The 22,924-nt window shown below is 38.6% G+C and overlaps 1 protein-coding gene and 1 non-coding gene across 2 annotated transcripts in view; one reads left to right on the top strand and one right to left on the bottom strand.

Annotated features, from left to right (window-relative positions):
• Nucleotides 1-22,924, top strand: part of IMMP2L (inner mitochondrial membrane peptidase subunit 2) — a 972,863-nt gene that overhangs the window by 15,016 nt on the left and 934,923 nt on the right. The gene's annotated exons all lie outside the window — the stretch shown is intronic.
• Nucleotides 17,177-17,249, bottom strand: TRNAC-GCA. Its single transcript has one exon. It is a non-coding gene; the product is annotated as a tRNA-Cys (tRNA).

The raw sequence follows: 22,924 nt of genomic DNA, 5'->3' as shown, positions 1-22,924 counted from the left end.
TATAAAATCCTAAAAAGAAGAAATGTGTTCAACTCAAAATATATTTCTGTAATACTTACAGCCAACTCTGAAAAATTAGAGAGTAGAAAACTAAATTTAAAAAGAAGTTGTTATTCATATATTTGATAAGGGATTAATATCTAGAGTATATGAAAAAATTCTTACAACAACAAAAGCAAGCAGTACAATTAAAAATTGAGCAAAGGACTTGAACCATTTCTTGAATAAGATAGGTAAGTGACTGATAAGATAAGTGACTGATAAGCACATGAAAAGCTGAAAATCACGAATCATTAGGGAAATGCACACTTATTAAGATGGCTGTTATTAAAAATAGAAAGTAACAGGCGTTGGTGAGGATGTGGAGAAATTGGAAACCTTGTGTACTGTTAATGAGAATGTGAAATGCTGCAGCTGCTTTGGAAAACAGTTCCTTGAAAAAATGAAAATAGTGTTTCCGTTGTTGTTCAGTTGCTCAGTCGTGTCCGACTCTTTGCAGCCCCAAGGATTGCAGCTCACCAGGCTTCCTTGTCCTTTGCTATCTCCTGGAATTTGCTCAAACTTATGTTTGTTGGGTTGATGATGGCATCCAACCATCTCAGCCTATGTCGTCCCCTTCTTCTCATACCCTTGGTCATTCCCAGCATCAGGGTCTTTTCCAGTGAGTCAGCTTTTTGCACCAGGTGGCCATAGTATTAAAGCTTCAGCTTTAGCATCAGTCCTCCCGTTGAATATTCAAGGTTGATTTCCTTGAGGATTGACTGGTTTGATCTCCTTGCAGTCCAGAGAACTCTCAAGAATCTTCTCCAGCACCACAGTTCAAAAACATCAATTCTTCGGTGCTGAGCCTTCTTTACAGTCCAACTCTCATATCCATACATGACTACTGGAAAAACCATAACTTTGACTATATGGACCTTTGTCAGCAAAGTGATGTCTCTGCTTTTTAAAATACCGTCTAGGTTTGTCATAGCTGTTCTTCCAAGGAGCAAGGGTGTTTTAATTTCATGGCTGTGGTCACCATCCACAGTGATTTTGGAGCCCACGAAAATAAAAGTCTTTCACTGTTTTCCATCTTTTCTCCATCTATTTGCCATGAAGTGATGATACTGGATACCATGATCTTAGTTCTTTGAATGTTGAGTTTTAGACAAGGTTTTTCACCTCCCCTCTTTCATCTTCATCAAAAGGTTCTTTAGTTTCTCTTCTCTTTCTGTTATTAGATGGCGTCATCTGCATATCCGAGGTTATTGATATTTTTCTCGGCATGTTTCCATATGATCCAGCAATTCCACTTTTGGGTTTATGCCCTAAAGAACTGGAAGCAAGATCTTGAAGACCCATGTTCATAGTGGCAGTTATTCATAATAACTAAAAGATGGGAGCAACACAAGTATCCATGGCAGGGTGAACGAATAAACAAAATGTGTTATATGCCTGCAGTAGAGTTTTATGAAGTCTTAAAGAGGAAGGACGGAGAAGGCAGTGGCACCCCACTCCAGTTCTGTTGCCTGGAAAATCGCATGGATGGAGGAGCCTGGTGGGCTGCGGTCTGTGGGGTTGCTAAGAGTCGGACACGACTGAGCGACTTCACTTTCACTTTTCACTTTCATGCATTGGAGAAGGAAATGGCAACCCACTCCAGCGTTCTTGCCTGGAGAATCCCAGGGACGGGGGAGCCTGGTGGGTTGTCGTCTATGGGGTCGCATAGAGTTGGACACGACTGAAGTGACTTAGCAGTAGCAAAGAGGAAGGAAATTCTGACACGTGACAAGATGGACATTATGCTAACTAAGCCAGTCATGAGAAGACAAATACTGTATGATTCAATTTATATAAGGTACCTAGAATAGTCAAATTCATAGAGGCAGAAAGTAGGAAGATGCGTGCCAGGGGCTGGGGGTAGGAGGGAATTGGAGGAGATGTTGTTTAGTGGGTAAAGAGTTTCAGTTTTACAAGATGGTGGAACAATGTAAATATACTTATCACTACTGAGCTGTATACTTAAAAAATGTTGAAGACAGTAAATTTTATGCCATGTATACCACACTTTGAAAAAAGATAATGTAACTCCACCCTGCCCCTACCAAGAACCCTGTGGTGTAGAGGTAGGGAAGATGAATATGTAAATAAATGGCTGTAATTCAGAATGTAATCTGTGTCCAAAATGGGTATAATTGAAGCTTTGGAGTGGCATAGGATGGGACGTAGATAAGGGAGATTGCTTATGATTTCACATAATAGGGCCTGGTACTTTGAGCTGATATTAAGATGCAGTATTGATAGGGTAGAGCAAATAGAAAAAAATTTGGGACAGGAGTAGCACAAGTAAAAGTGAAAAGAGGGAAAGTGAATGGTATCATCATAGAGCAGAACAAGATGATGCTGGAAAAGAATCAGCGTAGATTCTAGGGCCAACTCTGGGAAATGAAGATGTGGTCAAAGGAAGTTTCATGGAGTTTGTAGGACGCCTCTGTGGGGGGAGCTGATCAACCAGGCAAAGCTGTTTTCTTCTTGGTTTTCTCTTAATGTAAAATACGTCATCCTTTTGCTCTGAGAGTATGAGAGAGAGGGAAAGAGAGAGGGAAGTAAAGGAAGAGAGAGAGGAGTGAGGGAGGGAAGGAGAGAGGAGAAAGAGAGAGAGAACCAGAGCACCTGAATTCTGGGTTGAGACTTTGTTCCTGGTGCTGTATCTTATCCTATCTATCAGAGTAAACGAGGAGGTGGGGTTTTTGTGTTTTTCCTACTGGAGTTTGCCTTACTCTTGTCTTGTTTGGGGGTGTAAACCACCCTCAGGGCTACTTAATCCCCTTGCTGTTTTGTTTCTTGCCAAGTTGATTCTGCCTGTTTCATTCTTAGAGTTGCCAGTTACATTCCTTTCCCTGTAAAAAACCCAGTATATTTGATTTTTACATAAATTGAATGTAAACCTTCCCTTCCCCAGCTGCTTTTCTCCCATCTTGTTTTGCTTTCCTGTTAAAATATAGCTTGAGTCCTATTTGCCCTCCACCCAGAGGCCATGGAGACATTATATTTCACAGTTTTTCCCCAAGTAAGTCTGTGTACAATATAAATTCATTGAGCCTTATTGATTTTTCTCTGTGACAGGTGAAGGTATCTAATTTAGTTCCTTTGTTGATGTTTCATTGTTTTATCTCTTCATGCTGTAACCTTTTTCATTCACTCTTTGCATTAAAGAAATATGAACTGAATTCCTAGAGTTGATAGAAACCATATTCATTTTTAAAGAGAGCATCTGTCCTTTAGCCAGATATTAGATTGCTCAGCTTGTTTTCTTGAAGTCTTTTTCTTCCTAATTCTCAAGTGTTAAAGGCAGTGGGATATATACATCTGCACCAGTTAGTAAATGGGAATGGGGTGGATTCTGATTTCATTTTTCTGGCTAATTTTTCTCTCCTACTTGGAGAAGTGCAGGAAAAAGGTCTGAGAAAATGTATTTTCTGATCAGCTTCTATTGAAAATACTTAATCAAAGTAGTCAAAAGGGAAAGAGATTCTTAAGGATTGCTACTTGATTAGGAAATAAAAAAATTATGAGTGTCGATTTATCTCAAGTGTGATTCTCTCTTGGGGAAAGTTTGCCATCCCATTAGCATCGATTTGCATATCTTTACTTTTAACAAATGTATGATTGGACCTGAAGTGAGAAGACTACATTTACTCTCATTCAAAATTTAATTTTATGATAATATCGACTACCTAATTATTGTCTTTGCTTGAAGTATCTTTAACTGAGGAGACTGGTTGGTTAGAAAATGTGCTGTTGAGACCAGTGCCTTGGGATTAATCAAGTGTGGTCTTGTTGGCTGTCAGAGAGGGCCCAGTTGGCCTTTTGCCTGGTAGATATTTTTGCTCTCAAGGAGATGAGTATGGGTAAATTGGGGGAGAATTAGTCATACTAGTAGTCCCTACCAGTTGCAGGAGGTGACTGGGGTTTCATCAGCTTTGTATTTGAAAAGCTGAGTACCCTAATAGGGTTATGGATGTTTAAAAGGTAATGTAACTACTACAGAAGAAGTCGCAGTTTAAAATTAATTGCAGCTTTTGTTTAAAAAACGTGCTTGATTTTTAAATTCTTTGTTCTGTATTTGTTTTTATATTTGCTGCAGATACTACATGTGAAGATTATGCTTTAAACACTGTAAAATGTTTTTCTAGTATTAACTAAATGATTGTGGGAAATGTTACACTTTAAAGGTCATGTTGATTTTGCGACATTTCCAGTTTTACATTTTACACATACGTTTGAATTGGTTTAGCTTCTGGTAGTGTTTAAAGATCCAGGGTAGTAAATGTGGAAGGGAAATTGCAAAAGGGCAGAATGCTTTCGAATGAATGCACTTGTCTTCCACCTTTCCTTTGTTTCAGCAGTGGAATTTCAAATCCTAAGAGGCAGTTCAGAGAGCTGAAAGGACAGTGAGATAGTATGGGTTTTGGGTTTTCAGTGCTTATTAAGTTCAAAGACAACTCTAATTATATCTTTCTATTAATTGATTCTATGTGTATGTACTATACTTCTTTTTGTATCCTTTCCTGATTTGAACATTTATTAGAAATGAAAGAGACTTAAACATATGTCCTTTATATTTGTTGTTGTTCAGTCGCTAAGTTGGGTCCGACTGTTATGGTGGATTGAATTAATTGTATATTCAGACACTTTTCCTATAATTTGCACCTCAATGCTGTAATAACAGTTATGAGATCAATATCCTGATCTATGTTTACTGGGAGTGGTGAATATTTACTGGGAGCCAGTGGAGCATAGTGCTTAAGTGTACAGGCCACAGGGTCAGATTATCTGGATTCAGCTCTGCTGCCTAATATCTGTGTGACCTTAGGAAGATTACTAAATGCTCTGAGCATCAGTTTACATCTGTGTTTCGGGATAAAAATAGAGTTAATGTAGGGATTAGTTGATATAATTAGAATAACAAAAATTTTTGTTGTAGTGTCTGTCATTGACACAGTGATATACTATTTTAGACAAGACAAAATGAACTTTCTTCATTAGACTAAAATTTTTATTTCATTAGTTTCACAAAGTTTTTTCTTTTTTAGTGATTTTTCCTTGTTTTTCCAATTAAGTCTTCTTTCAGGGTTTATGGATTTGATAATTTGTGGAAGAGTACTTTTCACTGATTTTGTATGATTGGCCAATAGCTTATCTGTTAAAAATGAAACAAAACTCATATTCTGTTAGTCAAAAATTTTTATGCAACTGTTTAATGTTGAGGTTATTGGGTGTTTGAGGTTAATACCTCAGATGTCGCAAATGTAATATGCTCAGTCTTGTCTGAGTCTTTGTGACCTCACAGACTGCAACTGGCCAGGCTTCTCTGTCCATGGGATTCTCCAGGCAAGAATACTGGAGTGGATTGCCATTTCCTCTTCCAGGGGATCTTCTGGATTGAGGGATCAAACTCACGTTTCCTGCATTGGCAGACAGATTCTTTATTACTGAGCAACAATATCAGAAAGTGTTGGTGTAATTTTCACCAAGGAAAAATAACATTTAAATATTTCCTGGAGGATTCAGATACCTATATCTCACTTGTAAAACTGGATCTTTTGTCTGGATTTTATCATGGCTCTTTTTTTCTAGCTAAGAAGAACTGAAATTGCCACCCTACTTTTTAATTAATTGCTAACAAGTTACTTGGCTAGGGAAAGGTCTTTGAGTGATATGCCTAGTCATTTTGTAGTACAGAGATACATTAGGTTCTGCAAAACTTATTCACTATTTAAAATATTAATTTAAATTTCTTTGAATTTCTATATGACTCATTTATTTTTTTTTAATCTAGCTTATATATTCATCCAAATCTATCAAAAATTTTATTGGATTTTCTTTCTAAGTCATTTACTGTAACATTATGACATTCCCTAATATCATTTAATGTTGATTAGACAGTAAGTTTCTTACAAAATTGAAAGGATCAGAGTATTGTTTTCAGGGCCACTGAGCTGTTGATTAGTTTGAAAAGAACCTATTTGGTGACCAACATGAAGATAATTTAATTTTATTTATTATTATGGTGCTTCTTTGTAAATAGGGGTATACCTGTCTTTGCTGCTGAAAGCAGGGACATGTTAAGAGGTTTCCCCAAGTGTGTGTGTGTTGTTCTGTACTATCCAATTAGTTACTTGATGTGTGTTAGTTACATAAAACACAGATATGAAATAAAGATCAGATGAGAAATTTAACAGTGTCATCATTAGAAATGAACATACTTTCATGAGTATGTTAACTTACAGAAATCCAAAAGGTGTTGGAGAACAGGTGCAATGATGATAATGATGAGAGGTATCATGAAAGACAGGTAATTTTAGTGTGGGAGGAAGGGACCATTCCATGAATTTCTGATGTGGAAGGTAAAGGTTTGAAATTAGTCTCATAGAATTATAGATAGAGCAGAGAACCTCAGAGTTAGTCTACTTATGTAGATGAAATGTATTGCCTAGTCTTTGGCATAATTGGGTCTTGAACCCAAGTTTTCTGACTTCTAATTTGGTACTGAGCATGGGAAGAGGAGAAGAGGTTTGGTTCTAGGAGAAGCTGGGTACTTGGTTCTTTGGGAGTGATGCATGCGTGGAGGTATTATTAGATTGATTGGGTGAATCTCAACACAGGCTGTTCTGGCCAACTGATTGTTCCCTTATGCTCCCAGGCGTTTAAAAGAATGGAGTATCAGACACAACCACGCCAAACTGTCTTTCCATCAACATTGTAAGTGGGTATTAATACAAACCATATGTAAAACTAAACAAACAGTCAAGAAATGTTTATTTAGCACCTGCAAATGCTTAGTAAAATTCTCAGACTTTTAGGATATATAGGAAGGAATGAAACATGGTGCTTGCCTGTTGGTGGCTCACAGTCTAGCTGGGGAGAACGGACCTTCTATTAAAATATAACAATACTGGCTGGCATATGTGGGTGTGGCTAGTACATGCCAGAGGATTTGAGGGGTGGCAGATGGCTCTGTGAGTCAGGATACTCATGTAAGTTTCCCAGAAGAGGTAAAAATGAGGTTCGTTGCTTCTGTTAAATAAGGAGGCCATTTGATCGAGGTAGCTTTAATGCCACGGGGAGTGACCTATATAAGCCAAAATCTAAGCCTGTAGGTGCTTCAGATTTACAAAATTGAAACCTAAGGACAACAAATCACCAGCTGCCAACTCAGCTTTCATAGCCAATCAAATATTTCCATTCTTTGCTTCCTTCTTTTCGGTTTAAAAATGTCTCCTGAACTCCTCTTAGTGTAGCACTCCTCACTACTTTTGGTTTGGCACTGACCTGTTTGAATTGATTTTTGCTCAGATAAACTGTTAGCATTTTAATATGCCTCAGTTTATCTTTTAACCTTTCTCAGCTTATTAGATCTTATCAATAATTATATGTGTTCAGTTCTAAAGATTTTGGATTCCCCTAACTTACTTCTTGGCTTCCCTGGTGGCTCAGATAGTAAAGAATCTGCCTGCAATGCAGGAGACCTGGGTTTGATCCTGGGGTTGGGAAGTTCCCCTGAAGGAGGCCATAGCAACCCACTCTAGTATTCTTGCCTGGAGAATCCCTATGGACAGAGGAGCCTTGTGAACTGCAGTCCGTGGGGTCACAAAGAGTCAGACATGAATGAGAGACTAAGCACACACACACAACTTAGTATTAATACAGAGTTGAGACTTGATTGTGGGTATTTAGCAGGTGTTCTGGGATTTCCCTGCTGGCTGAGATGGTAAAGAATCTGCCTACAATGCAGGAGACCCAGGTTTGACCCTTGTGTCGGGAAGATCTCCTGGAGAAGGGAATGGCAACACACTCTAGTATTCTTGCCTGGGAAAATTCCATGGACAGAGGAGCCTGGTGGGCTACAGTTCATGGGGTCACAAAGAGTCGGATGACTGAGCAACTAACAATTTCAACTTATAGCATGTGTTCTCTAGTGTGTACCATTCCACAATCCCCATGCTGTTGTGCATAGACAGCAGAAACCTTCTATTTGAGAGAATCCCACTTCTGCTTCTCATCTATGAGTGTGTTCAACAGCAGATCAGACTCTCCCCACTGGTCTTCTGAATGTTGTGTGTTAGAGGGCCTGGTTTCAGTTATCTTGTTCCTCTTCTGTTGCTTGGCAAAATAGCTAAAATTGCTCGTTAAATGTGAGTGTGGTAGGTTTTTCCACTTAAGACGATCTTTTTCCTAAGAGTATTAAAGTGAGATGGGGTATTTGTCGATAGTACATGAAAACAGCAGCAGCTGGCATTTACAGTGGGGTTTTTTGTTGTTCAATTAGATTATTTTGGTATTCTGTGTTATGAATCGTTAATTTGAAGATTAGTACATAAATAATGCCATTAAACATTATAAGATAAATAAATTTAGAAACAGCAGCATCAGAGATTAAGTACATTTCTTAAAACTCATGCTATTTTCTCTCTACCTAGATATTTCTGTATTCAAATGGTATTTCTCATTTTAGCACAAATAAGGGCCTATAAACATGACAGAGATGAATGTACTCTAAACAAGAAATATGAAAGACATTAAAGGCTTGAATTATAGAGTGTGAGCCTCAATCTACCACTGATTCTTTAAGGTGGTGATTTTTTTAACCTTTTTTCTTTTCTTCTTATTTTAATATGGTGAACACTTTTTTAAGGAAATTTTTTTTTTTTTGGAATTCAATTATTATTAAAAAATAAGATAAAAGCATAGTGGCTCTGATTGAAGCCAGGAGTCGGGACTCAGAGCTCTGCTCACTTAGTGCCTACTTCCTTTGGCCCTAGGGAATCCTCAGGACACCATGGAGCATGGATTGAAAAACACTGCTTTTAAGGAAAAACAAGCTAAATACTTTGTAAAAGTAAGCCTTTAAATAAAGTTCCTACTGTCTGGTAATTGAATGGATTGTGAAAGTTACTTGATCTTTGTTACCCATCCTTGCTACCTTTAGACATGAGTGCTGTGCTATGATTTATTGAAGAAAAAAAGGAAAAAAGCACCAAAAAAACAAAAAGCAAAAAAGCTCTGGAAGTTACACACACACACCACACACACACACATACACATCAGATGAGAGATGAGGATAATCAGATAAACATACACACATGCTCACCTGTGTGTGCACACACGTACAACTCACAGTTTGTTTCATGTGATTGGGTAATTGCCTTTTCTCAACCCATGCATCTCCAACAGCCATCTTGTTCTGCATCTAATATAAATAGTTGACCTGGACAGGAAATTTTGAGGTTAGTGTACTAAAAATCATTAAATGAAGAATTATTTTTAGTAATGTTGTTGGAAATGATTTAGTCATTGATAAAGCTGTATTGAATATTGAACACTTCATTGCAGGGCACTGAGGTATGGCAGTGAACAAGTGTCCCTGCCCTCATACAACTCACAGCTAATTGGAGGTGAGGATGAGAAAATCAAGTGTGATGAATGCTGTGTTGCTGGGTTTGGCTAGAACATGGTGTGCTATAGGAAGTGAAAACATATTAAAGGACTTCAAGCCAGAAAATTTACCGTTTGTATTTTTTCAGGAGAGATCCCTTTGGTTAACTATCATGTTGACCTTGGGGAAGCTGTTTGGGTGATAAAGTCATTCTCTGAGAGTAGAAGGGCCAGAGATTATAGAATACAGTGTAGTTTGTCTTTCCCTAACATCTCCAATCACCGCTGTCCTTTATGAAATCTGTCTTTCTTCATCTTATTTTTATGGCCCTTTTAACCTTATCATGAGGCTAGTGTAATTCAAAAGAACAATGTTTAATGTTCAGTATCTATACAGATACACAGATATATCTTCATTCTTTCAGTAAAGACTGGTATGATGCCTAGCACATAACAGGTACTCAATAAATATTTATTGGCATGAAAGGAGTAAATGCTGAAGGAAGAGATGCCAGCTCAGTTCTCTTTTTTTGGTACTCATCACTCAGTTCCCCCCGGCCCCACCACGCTCGTCCCATATTTAGGTTTAGATCATTTTAATGTTTCATAAACCTGCAAAGATCTAATCATTTTATACTACTGGTGTAATTACTAAAACTGTACATTTGAAATAGTTTAGATTCACACACTGTTCCATTTTACTTTCCATTCTATACCTTCCCTGACCAGCCCTGGAATCAATCCTTTCTTGAAGAGCCCTGGTTCTTTATTGTAACAAATCATATTAGAACCTAGCATTCAAGTTCTAGATATACTCTTTGCTACTAGGGTGTCTTTGCTTTTAGGTGTTAAAAGGTTATTCCTTGGTTCTCCTCTGTGTATTTGTATCTCCTCTTTTCCATAGTGAGCACCCTGGCTCCCAGCTAACACCATTTCTCCTTTGCTCAGTTCTACAATCTATCTAACATGGTTTCAGAACTGCTCCCCTTGTTGTTTGCATTTCTCCTCCACCTACCTCAATTATTGTTGTTGTTCAGTCTCTTAGTCCTGTCCAACTCTTTGTGACCCCATGGACTGCAGCACTGCCAGTCTTCCCTGTCCTTCATCATCTCCCAGAGGTTGCTCAAACTCATGTCCATTGAGTTGGTGATGCCATTCAACCGTCTCATCCTCTGTAGTCCCCTTCTCCAACTCTTTTCAATCTTTCCCAGTATCAGGGTCTTTTCTAATGAGTCGGCTGTTTGCATAAAGTGGCCAAAGAATTGGAGCTTCAGCTTCAGCATCAGTCCTTCCAATGAATATTCAGAGTTGATTTCCTTTAGGATTGACTGATTTAATCTCCTTGCAGTCCAAGGGACTCTCAAGAGTCTTCTCTAACACCACAGTTCAAATGCATCAATTCTTTGGTGCTCAGCTTTCTTCACAGTCCAACTCTCACATCCATACATGACTACTGGAAAAACCATAGCTTTGACTCGACAGACCTTTGTTGGCAGGGTAGTGTCTGCTTTTTAATATGCTGTCTAGGCTTGTCATAGGTTTTCTTCCAAGGAGCAAGTGTCTTTTAATTTCATGGCTGCGGTCACCATCTGCAGTGATTTTGGAGCCCAAGAAAATAAAGTCTGTCCCTGTTTCCATTGTTTCCTCATCTATTGGCCATAAAGTGATGGGACCAGAGGCCATGATCTTAGTTTTTTAAATGTTGAGTTTTAAACCAAGTTTTTCACTCTCCTCTTACACCTTCATCAAGAGGCTCTTTAGTTCCTCTTCACTTTCTGCCATATGGTATCATCTGCTTATCTGAGGTTACTGATATTTCTCCTGAAAGTCTTGACTCCAGCTTGTGCTTCATCCAATCCAGCATGATGTACTCTGCATATTAGTTAAATAAGCAGGGTGATAATATGCAGCCTTGACATACTGCTTTCCCAATTTTAAACCAGTCTGTTCCATGTCTGGTTCTAACTGTTGCTTCTTGACCTGCATACAGGTTTCTCAGGAGGCAGGTAAGGTGGTCTGGTATTCCCATCTCTAAGAATTTTCTTTTTTTGTTGTTGTTGTTGTGATTCACACAATCAAAGGCTTTAGCATAGTCAGTGAAGCAGAAGTAGATGTTTTTCTGGAATTCACTTGCTTTTTCTGTGATCTAATGGATGTTGGTGATTTGATCTCTGGTTCCTCTGCTTTTTCTAAATCCACCTTGAACATGTAATTAAATATGATATTCAAAAATTAGTGGGATTAAAAGAGGGTGGGAGAAATCTTTTGGAGGGGTCTGCTATGTTTATGATATATATTGTGATGATGGTTTCATGAATGTATACTTGTGTGTAAACTTACCAAGTTTTGGATTCATTAAATATGTATTGACTAGTTTTCTGTGAGTATGGTTTCAGTGTGTTTGCCCTCTGATGCCCTCTTGCAACACCTACCATCAAATCCCTTATGATTATACAGTGGAAGTGAGAAATAGATTTAAGGGCCTAGATGTGATAGATAGAGTGCCTGATGAACTATGGAATGAGGTTCGTGACATTGTACAGGAGACAGGGATCAAGACCATCCCCATGGAAAAGAAATGCAAAAAAGCAAAATGGCCGTCTGGGGGGCCTTACAAATAGCTGTGAAAAGAAGAGAGGTGAAAAGCAAAGGAGAAAAGGAAAGATGTAAGCATCTGAATGCAGAGTTCCAAAGAATAGCAAGAAGAGATAAGAAAGCCTTCTTCAGTGATCAATGCAATGAAATAGAGGAAAAGAACAGAATGGGAAAGACTAGAGATCTCTTCAAGAAAATTAGAGATACCAAGGGAACATTTCATGCAAAGATGGGCTGCTTGATAAAGGACAGAAATGGTATGGACCTGACAGAAGCAGAAGATATTATTAAGAAGAGGCAGCAAGAACACACAGAAGAACTGTACAAAAAAGATCTTCGCGGCCCAGATAATCACGATGGTGTGATCACTAATCTAGAGCCAGACATCTTGGAAAGTGAAGTCAAGTGGGCCTTAGAAAGCATCACTACGAACAAAGCTAGTGGAGGTGATGGAATTCCAGTAGAGCTATTTCAAATCCTGAAAGATGATGCTGTGAAAGTGCTGCACTCAATATGCCCGCAAATTTGGAAAACTCAGCAGTGGCCACAGGACTGGAAAAGGTCAGTTTTCATTTCAGTCCCAAAGAAAGGCAATGCCAAAGAATGCTCAAACTACCGCACAATTGCACTCATCTCACATGCTAGTAAAGTAATGCTCAAAATTTCCAAGCCAGGCTTCAGCAATACGTGAACTGTGAACTCCCTGATGTTCAAGCTGGTTTCAGAAAAGGCAGAGGAACCAGAGATCAAATTGCCAACATTCGCTGGATCAAGCAAGAGAGTTCCAGAAAAACATCTATTTCTGCTTTCTTGACTATGCCAAAGCCTTTGACTGTGTGGATCACAAGAAACTGTAGAAAATTCTGAAAGAGATGGGAATACCAGACCACCTGACCTGCCTCTTGAGAAATCTGTATGCAGGTCAGGAAGCAACAGTTAGAACTGGACATGGAACAACAGACTGGTTCCAAATAGGAAAAGGAGTACGTCAAGGCTGTATATTGTCACCCTGCTTATTTAACTTCTATGCAGAGTACATCATGAGAAACGCTGGACTGGAAGAAACAGAAGCTGGAGTCAAGATTGCCGGGAGAAATATCAATAACCTCACATATGCAGATGACACCACCCTTATGGCAGAAAGTGAAGAGGAGCTAAAAAGCCTCGTGATGAAAGTGAAAGAGGAGAGTGAAAAAGTTGGCTTAAAGCTCAACATTCAGAAAATGAAGATCATGGCATCCGGTCCCATCACTTCATGGGAAATAGATGGGGAAACAGTGGAAACAGTGTCAGACTTTATTTTTGTGGGCTCCAAAATCACTGCAGATGGTGACTGCAGCTGTGAAATTAAAAGACGCTTGCTCCTTGGAAGAAAAGTTATGACCAACCTAGATAGTATATTCAAAAGCAGAGACATTACTTTGCCGACTAAGGTCCCTCTAGTCAAGGCTATGGTTTTTCCTGTGCTCATGTATGGATATGAGAGTTGGACTGTGAAGAAGGCTGAGCGCAGAAAAATTGATGCTTTTGAACTGTGGTGTTGGAGAAGACTCTTGAGAGTCCCTTGGACTGCAAGGAGATCCAACCAGTCCATTCTAAAGGAGATCAACCCTGGGATTTGTTTGGAAGGAATGATGCTAAAGCTGAAACTCCAGTACTTTGGCCACCTCATGCGAAGAGTTGACTCATTGGAAAAGACTGATGCTGGGAGGGGTTGGGGGCAGGAGGAGAAGGGGACGACTGAGGATGAGATGGTTGGATGGCATCACGGACTCGGTGGACATGAGTCTGAGTGAACTCCGGGAGTTGGTGATGGACAGGGAGGCCTGGCGTGCTGCGATTCATGGGGTCGCAGAGTCGGACATGACTGAGCGACTGAACTGAACTAACTGAAATATGTGTAGCTTTTGGTTTATCAATCATAAGATAAACTTAATAAGATAACTTAATAATAGATGACAGATGAACTGCCATGGTGGGCAATGTAAGGTCAGTTTAAACTGCCCACTTCCAGAAATTTATATCAGGAAAAAAAAAAAACTATCCCATTTGTGCCACTTAAAAAAGTTAATCGAATTAATGCCCCTTCATCCACCGTAATTGATGCCTGTTTAATTATCTGTTTTGCTTAGACTCTGACTTGCATAGCTATATGTATATAAATGTGTGCTCAAAACCAAGAATATTGAGATTGTTTTGTCCTGTATTTCATATCTTTTCTTAGAAACTCTTGCGGAATCAAAATAAAGTTTAATGTTTCTTTTCATTTTTCTTTTTTACTTATGGAATGTTTCTCTATCTCTATGTTTTACTCAGAATAGCAGAGGCAGTTCTCTCTTCCTGCTGTGTTTGCATTCCTGGGAAATCTTTCATTCTGCAAAATCTTGTGCTAAACGTGATAGAACTTCTAGGGAAAATAGGCTTGGGAACAGATGGTTTGAAACCAGTGGAATTTTGTAAACAGAACTGGCACCAAGAAATGACAATTGCAATAAAAATAACAGCATGATTAAATCTCAACTGGAATTTATACCCAGCATCACCATCAGTCCTTGGTCTTACACCCTGATTTTCCTCCTTTGAGTTTTTGGTCCTTAAAGTTACTCACTTTTAACAGAAACCATTTTCATCAAAGTTAAAACTCTGGTCCAGGGTGTTGACTTATCAGTTTTATTTTAAATACAGGGGGAAATACTTTTCATTTCTTCATCTGCTACTCTCAGCTTCCTTGGATAGTTTATTGTAGTGGAGAGTCTTGAAGGCAGGAAATGAGACTTTCCTGCTTGTGAACTGATTTACATTAAAGAAATACCTCTTGTAGCAGAAGAGGCTAATGTTAATTTGCTGTAGTCTATAAACATAATATATACAGACATAAACATAATATTATAGAGAATTTAAATAATATGGGAAAGAATAAAGAAAGTAAAAATCCGTTGACTGCCAGTAAATACTGCTGTCATTGTCTGTGTGCCTACTGTTCTCCATCTGACCTCTTTTCATGATGATGTGTGTATATAATATTTCACATAAATGAGTTCATGTTATACTTAGTGTCTTCCAACTTTCTTTTAAGACAGTGTCAAACAGTATAGCTATACAATGTCCGTTTTAATGATTGCAAGTGATTTTACTATATGCATGTCGAAGTTCATTTCTTTATTTTTTTGTGGATGTTTAGGCTGTTTTCAGTTTTTCACTATTATAAAGAGTGGTGTACTGAAAATTGTAGATCATATCTTTGTACCCAGGAAGTGGTGTCTCTGCATCAGAGGTATGTGTTTGCATAACACTTTGGTCCTTATTGCAATGTTGCTTTCAATAAAGAGTGTACCTATTTATGCTCCCAGGAGAGCATGGGAAATTCCTTGTTCCTACACAGGATGGTTTTAGTTTTTTCTGAATCTTTGCCAGTCTGATAGGTTAAAGAGGCGATATTTTGTTTTTATTTGTGTTGGTTTTATTATTAATGTGATTGAACATTTTTTTATACCTCTGTGTAACATCCATATTTTATTTTGCTTTCAGTGAAGTGCCTTTCTTGTATTTCATGTTACTCACTTTTCTCTCGGAACATTTACCTTTTAAAAAAATAAGAATTGTGTGATTTTAGAGATATTACACCTTTGGGATTAATATACATTGCAATGTTTAATATCATGATGATTATTTTATAATCTTATTTATGAGATGTTTTGATTTTTATGAAGTCAAATCCATCAATCTTTTTTATTTCCTGGATTTGTAAAATGTTCAAAAATGCCTGTTTCCACTCCTAAAAGACTGTCTGCATTTATTTTCTTTTATGGCATTTGTGTTTATTTCTTATATTTAATCTTTGAATTATCTGGAATTTATCTTTCTATAATGAGTAAAATGAATATCTACCTTTTTTTTTCTCCCTCCAAACCCTGATTATTTAACATCATTTGTTAATTTAAGCTCCTCTCCATCAGTGTGAAAGTCTTTATCATATACCCAATTTCTTTGTGTCTTTGTTTTTATTTCTGGGTTTACTATTATGTTAGTTATTTCTGCAAAATAAATTACCTCCAAACTCAGTGGCTTTAGACATTTATTCTCTTTCAGAGTTTCCACAGGTGAGAAATGTGGGAGCAGCTCAGCTTCACAATTCTAGCTCATGATTTCTTTTAAGGTTGAGGTTAAGATTTCAACTGGAACCACTGTCATCTGAGGGCTTAACTGAGGTGGGAGGGTCTGCCTTACAGGTGGCTCACTCCCATGTCTGGCCAGAGGGTGCTGGCTCTTGCAGGGAGGGGGCCCTCAGTTGTTCTCTGATTGAACTTTTGCTAGGTCTCACTGTCCTCTGGACCTGGTGCTAGCTTGCCTAGAGGTAGTCATCAAGGAGAGAGAGGCAAGAGAAAGCTATCTTTTTTTTGACTAGCTTCGGAAGTCACACAACATCAGTTCTACCACATTCTCTTTGCTAGAAGCAAGTCTCTTTCTAAGACCAACCCACCCTTAAAAAGATGGGAATTGGATTACTAATTTTGAAGGGAGACCTGACAAGGAATTTGCAGGAATATATCTAGACCCCCATAGGTCCCTTGACTGTTCCATTCATGTGTTTGGCTTGTCGTTTAGTTGCTAAGTTGTGTCTGACTCTTGTGACCCCGTGGACTGTAGCCCACCAGGCTTCTCAGACCATGGGCTTTCCCAGGCAAAAATACTGGAGTGGGTTGTCATTTCCTTCTCCAGGGCAGGGATCAAACCTATGCCTCCCTTTTGGCAGGCCGATTCTTTACCACTGAGCCACCTGGAAAGTCCTGTATTTGACCACTTCTCTAATATCACATTAGTTCATTTAAAGAGTCTTATATTGAACTGATGGAATGTTCCATAATACTCTGCTAAGCTGTACTTGACAGACAGCCATCAACTCTTGCTGGTCAAGTATTTGAAAACAGATCCACAAAGTAATAATGATAATAATGGAGGGCTTTTTAAATTGCTCTATTTCTCCAACTTCAGATAATTCTTTGGAATTATGTAGTCGGAGTCATAGAAGTAGTAGTAGTGATCCGCTCAGCCGTGTCCGACTCTGCGACCTCGTAGACTGGGGCCTATCAGGCTCCTCCGTCCATGGGATTCTCCAGGCAAGAGTGCTGGAGTGGATTGCCATTTCCTTCTCCAGGGGATCTTTCCCAGCCAGGAATCGAACCTGGGTCTCCCGCATTGCAGGCAGACGCTTTTACCGTCTGAGCCACTAGGGAAGCCCAGGACTCATTATAGTTCATTGCAGATCCGTGGTTACCTTATTGAACCATCTTTTCCACACCATTCCATATTTCTATGAGTAATTTTAAATACTTTGGCAGATACATTGTAACTTCAGGGCATTGCATGTTAATGAAATTTCACAGATATCTGAAACAGAATCTTCTAATATACCAGCAAGGAAGCAGAATCAAAAGAAGGCATTTCTGTGCGGGGAGCAATCTAAATAAGCATCTCAGCTCCAGATGCTGTAATGTTCACCAGGGGCTCGTCACGATCCCTGGACTTTCTGAGCAGCAGACACTCGAGTCCATAGAGTGCTGTGCTCCATCTGCCTCAATCCCCAGGCTGTACAGGAAAAGCCTCTTTGTACTCTGACCTCTAGGCTGCCTTTAAAAAAAAAAAAAACACACACACACAAAAAACAAAAAAAAACATGTTGCCAGCCTGGCCTTTGTTGCCATTTCAACAAGTATGTGTGCCTGAGGGTGCGCTTACACTTAAAAGTTTAAAAGACCACAGCCACTTGCTCTCAAGACCTTGGTTACTGTTGCTCTCCATTTAAATTGCACGAGTCTTCTCATCCGGCTGCATCTTTATCTGGTTCTGAGCTGGCACTGCCACTGTGTTAGCTCCCCATGGACATGTAGCTGCTGTGGACCGGCTGTGGCAGCCTTCCAAAAATTGCGACCATAGTTTGGACAGGCTTTATTTTTGACAGACTAATAGAGCCTTAATGTGCTTCCCCTGCTGGGGGAGCCTGTGTTTCTAATTTATATTTCTGATTCTCTGAAGAGTAGAATAAGTCCCTGGCTGGCTGTTTGCTGGTTAACTTGTATTTCCTGGTCTCACATTTTTTTGTGACTTTCTCTTCCCATCTTTGCCTCTTTGGGGTCTGGTGGGCTTGGTTACCTTAAGAAACTTGCCTACATCCTCTCTCCAATTCTGATCAAAGGAAAAGTCATTTAAAAAAAAAGGGAGAATAGTTGCTTTTCAATGTTGTGTTAGTCTCTGCTGTACAATGAAATGAATCAGCAATATGTATACATATATCCCTTCCCTCTTGGGCCTGCCTCCCACCCCCAGCCCCCATCCACTCTAGGTCATCATAGAGCACCAAGCTGAGCTCCCTGCACTATACAGCAGGTTCCCACTAGTTACCTATTTTGCACACGATAGTGTATTAGAGAAGGAAATGGTAACCCTCTCCAATATTCTTGCCTGGAGAACCCCATGGGCAGAGGAGCCTGGTGGGCTACAGTCCATGGGGTTGCAAAGAGTTGGACACAACAGCGACTAAACAACAACAACAAAGTGTGTACATGTCAATCCCAATCTCCCAATCTGTCCTACCCCCTCCCTCCCCAAAAGCCATCTTTTTGCTTCTTATCTCTTGATGTGAATTTGAGTTGGTGTCTATTTAAAGAAAGTAGCCTATTTGAGGCATGGTGGGGAGATGGGGTCAGGATAGGATTTTCATGAGACCCTAATAGCATATTTGTTTTAAAAAATTGCCTTTTCTGTCCAACCCACTGGAGACCCTTGTACCATATAAAAATAGGGCAAAAACAGAGGTATGGTGAAAAGTAACTAGCATAAATGAGTATGACTTAGTAGTAGACAGTAGGACAGCTGTGCTCTAGGAAATATATGTCACATGGTATTTCTGGGGCCATTTCGCCATCACCCATATTATTGCCTGACACTTACTTTCTAATTTTCTTCTTGTTTATCTTGTGTCCTTCTTCTTATACATTCTCAGTGTCATTATTTTTTCCTTATTTCCCTTGTCTCACTTTTATTTCTTAGTTTTGATTTTTGAAGGGTTTTGAGATTTTGCTTTTGAGAAGCATGCTTTTTCCTTTTACAGGCTCACTTAACTTTTAAAAAGCCAATTGCACTCATGGCTTAAATGCTAAATAATGCGGTATTTTCTTTGCAGCTGTTCAGCAAGTATTCTGATGCAGGAAATAAGTTCTTTAGCTAATTCAAAATATTATTGCTTTAGGAATAAATAGGCTTATGGTGAAATAGTCCAAAGTCCTCTAATTACTTTGTTTGGGTTGTGGATAAGTACCTGGTCTGTTTCATTTACACATATATTTAAGTTGCCACATTGTTACCTTAATATCCACATTGCCTTTAGCTTCTTCTTAATGACAGCAGTTATGCTTTTCTATTAAATTGGAAAGAAATATATAGAGTGCAGTGTTGAAATTTCAGTTTTGTGGTTATTACAGTTTAAATCTTACCTAGCTTCTCCTTGCTAATGGTTATCACTTAATAGGATTTTTCTCATTCCATAAAGAACTATTTGCTGTCCTGTTAATTTTTATGGTAAACTGTTTTTTGCAGAATTTATGGCATCTTAATAACTGAAATTTGTGATTGGGCCTTAGTTGTAAATGCAGTCAAATGGTGTCTATGTGGAGTTAAAGGATAAGGATAATCCGTAGGATTAGGGTGGCCTGAGCCAGCTCTTAGAGAGGGCAACTGTTGTGATTTTGTTTTATGTGGTTTCCAAAAATATTGGAGTGATGAAGATTTTCATATTGCTAAGAAACAAAGCAAAACAAAATAAAAATAAGTATTAAATCCAGTCTTATCCCTCACTGCTCTTAATATATCTCTTGTTCCTGGTTTGGCCAGCATTCACACTATCTCAGTAGGCCCATATGTGCCTTTACTCTCATATTTTCCTCTTGCCTGAGACATTTACTAAGTGTAATTTATACTTCTTTTATTTTTCAACATTTCAATGAAAAATTTTAAGCATACGGAAAAGTTTTGAGAATTTTATAGTGAACATTCCTAACCTGCCACCTACATTCCAATTCGTTTTTTTTCTTTAAAGCTTCTTTCATGAATTTTTCCCTTCCAATTCTATCTCTTATCTTTCTTTTCTTTTTTTTGCAGTATCTAATATATAATTTATTCCTGTGGTCCAATTTTGTTGCTAAGTCATATATTTTTTATATTCTGCTTAAAAATAATCCCTAAGACACCTAAGGCATTGCTGGTGTTGGCACTCATAATTCTTATTAATTGGCTGGTATCAGGAACTATGATCATCCTTAACCCATCAAATCTTAGAAAAAGATCAGGTTCAAAGCAGAAGAAAACTATCACTCTGGATATTAGGTGTCCCATTATTTAGAAGATAGGCTTTATTGGTTTAATTATAAGTAATGGACATTCTTAAGTTTCTTGCCCTTTTAAAATTCGTCATTGTTAGTCCTCTTCTTTGTACATGGCTAATGCTTTTATCTGAAGAAATAACTTTAATTTGATTATCTCACCATTGTTCTCTAATACATTGCACATAATATGCTAGTTTTATGGGTGTTTTCTTTCTTCATGCAAATGTTTACTAAAACACACACACACACAATATGAACATTGTGAATATCCAAAACACCCTACAAGCTTTCTTATATGAAAAAAATTGTGGCTTGGAAAGATGAAGTAATTTGCCCAAATTCACATGATTGGATCACGATTCGACTTGAGATCTGTTTCCCAGGTTGCACTAGTGGTAAAGAACCTGCCTGCCAATGCAGGAGACATGAGAGACACAAGTTAGATCCCTGGGTCAGGAAGATCCCCTGGAGTAGGAAATGGCAACTCATTCCAGTATTCTTGCCTGGAAATCCTATGGACAGAGGAGCTGGTGGGCTACAGTCCATGGGGTCGCAAAGAGTTGGACATGACTGAGCGACTGAACACGGTTGGATTCACTCACCGTCCTACTGAGTTTCCCTGTTTGGTGACTGTGCCTCTGCAGAGCACTGCCAGCCTCAGCTCCAACAAAGGCAGAAGGAGAGGTGGGGATAAATGCCTGAGGTTTGCAAGTGGAAGGAGTCCTTCCCTGAACTCAGGAAGCTTATATGAAATTGCATTTCTTATTGATTTCTGGTGGCATTTTCTCTCTACATCAGTGTAGTACAACATGCCCTTAGAGTTCATTTGCATTTTAATATTTCTGACTTAAAATTTCACCTCTTTTAGCATCCAGGTGTTCATCACTCTCCAATAGACAATTAATTATCTCTGTCAGAGAAGTGCTTTTAGGTCAAAATAGAGGACCTTTATCTTCATCAGTCTACCAGTGTGGACTTTTAAAGTTGGGTTTCTTTGCCAGAACATGATTCACTTTATGTCTAACCCCATTATATTTCTCCCCTTTATTACTTTTGACAGGTTTTCATTCTTTATTTTTGCTTGCTCCTTCTGAGAATTTTTGACTTAAACTATACATGCACGTCACATAGTTCAAGATAAATAATTTGATGCTGGAGTTCACATTTCTAAAGATTACTAATTATCTTTTTGTTTTGATCTTCAAAAGATATCTTTCAGAAAATAAAAAAGCCAGACACAAAGAAGGAGACAATATGTGCAAAGCATGTATCTGATAAAAGACTTGTACCTATATATCTATAATGATACATATACACATGGTCTTCCCTGGTGGCTCAGATGGTAAAAAATCTGCCTGCAATGTGGAAGACCTGGGTTCGATCCCTGGGTCGGGAAGAAGCCCTGGAGGAGGGCATGGCAACCCACTCCAGTATTCTTGCCTGGAGAATCCCCATGGACAGAGGAGCCTGGCAGACTACAGTCCATGGGTTCACAAAGAGTCAGACATGACTGAGCGACTAAGCACACACACACACACACACACACACACACACACACACACACATCCTTACAACTCAATAAGAAGAAAAACCAATTACAAAATTGGCAGAAGATCTGAGCAGACACTTTAATAAAGGCAAGACTTCCTACTAAGCTCATGAAAAGATGTTTGACATTATCAGTTATTAGGGAAATGCCAATCAAAATTACAGTTAAATACCATACTGCATGCTCATTTGAATGGTCATAATCTAAAGGACTAAGAGTGCCCAGTGTTGGCTAGAATCTGGAGAGGCCAAAAACCTTCATGTATTGCTAGTGAAAATGTAAAATGATACAATCACCTTGGAAAACAGTTTGGCAGTCCTCAAAATAAAAAAAATACACTTTTCATATAACCAAGAAATTCCACTCCTAAATAACTACTCAAGAGAAATGAAAGCATATATTCACACAAGGACTTGTATGCAGAGACTTACAGCAGCCTTATTCACAATAGCTCAAAACTGGAAACAATCCAAATGTCCCATCAGCTGATGAACAGTTAAATTATGACATATCAATACGATGAAATGTTGTTTAGCAATAAAAAATGAACTACTTATAAATGCAACATGGATGAACCTCAAAAATATTGTGTTAAATGAAACAAGCCAGACCAAAAAAAAAAAAAACCTACTAAAATTTCTTTAAAATGCACATCTCTTAAAGAAGAGAGCAGTATATTCCTGGGGCTTGGGTGGGAATGGAAACTGGCCTTCAGATAGGCATGGGTGAACTTATGGGGGTGACAGAATACTCCAAAAATGTATTGTGATGATTCCACAACAGCATAAATTAGCTAAAAATCTTTGAAGTATATACACTTACAGTGGGTGAATTCTATGGTATGTAAATGATACCTCAATGAAGCTACTAAAAAATATTTCCCTCTGAAATGATTTCCTTTTTTGAGCTAGTGGTTCTCCAATGAGGGTGAATGAGGATTGTGGACAGGGAGGAAGACCAGAGACAGTATATTAGAATCATC

Source organism: Capra hircus, chromosome 4 (assembly GCF_001704415.2).
Source record: "Capra hircus breed San Clemente chromosome 4, ASM170441v1, whole genome shotgun sequence".
NCBI lineage: Eukaryota > Metazoa > Chordata > Mammalia > Artiodactyla > Bovidae > Capra > Capra hircus.
This window is presented reverse-complemented; position numbering and strand designations above follow the sequence as displayed.